This window comes from Etheostoma cragini, chromosome 6 (genome assembly GCF_013103735.1).
Source record: "Etheostoma cragini isolate CJK2018 chromosome 6, CSU_Ecrag_1.0, whole genome shotgun sequence".
Lineage (NCBI taxonomy): Eukaryota > Metazoa > Chordata > Actinopteri > Perciformes > Percidae > Etheostoma > Etheostoma cragini.
Window position 1 is genome coordinate 6,470,443 of NC_048412.1, and position 725 is coordinate 6,471,167.

Here is a 725-nt window from a genome sequence, read left to right on the forward strand (position 1 = left end):
CGTGTTGTTTTTCTCATGCTAGAGTTAGCACCCAACAGGCTTCGACAGGGCAAGTTTTAAACAGGTTTTTAGCCTCTAAACATGTTCATAATGTCATTAAAAGTGCCTACCCATGTGCAGTGATTCCTTCTGCGTGAACACAGTGAATTTGACAGCAGTAGATGTGACAAGCAGTGAGTACTGAGTTTTCAGAGTAAAAAAAAAAAAGATTTGGTTGGAAAATTCTGGACCAAAATATAAAACGAAATGTTATAAATATTTACAAGTTCATAAACTTAGCACATGATGTGCAAAGTATTTTTTAATGTTCCATGGCATGAAAACTTAATTTTGTTAGGTTTTTTAACATTAATATGAGTTCACCCAGCCTGCCTATGGTCCCCCAGTGGCTAGAAATGGTGATAGGTGTAAACCCAGCCCTGGATATCCTGCTCTGCCTTTGAGAAAATGAAAGCTTAGATGGGCTGATCTGGAATCTTGCCCATTATGACCTCATAAGGGGCAAGATTCCAGATCGGCCCACACTGAAAAAAATGATACTTTGAACCAACCTAAAAAAATTGCTGTGATTTGTTACAGCTAAATTTATTAATTTATTAATTTTCTCAAACTGTATTTTTTGATTTAGTTAAAACTTAATTATTTTTATTTAGTATCAATCAAAACATTTCTTCTGGCCAAGGAAAATAAATTACATTCACACAAAGTAAAAATGTAATTTGTTA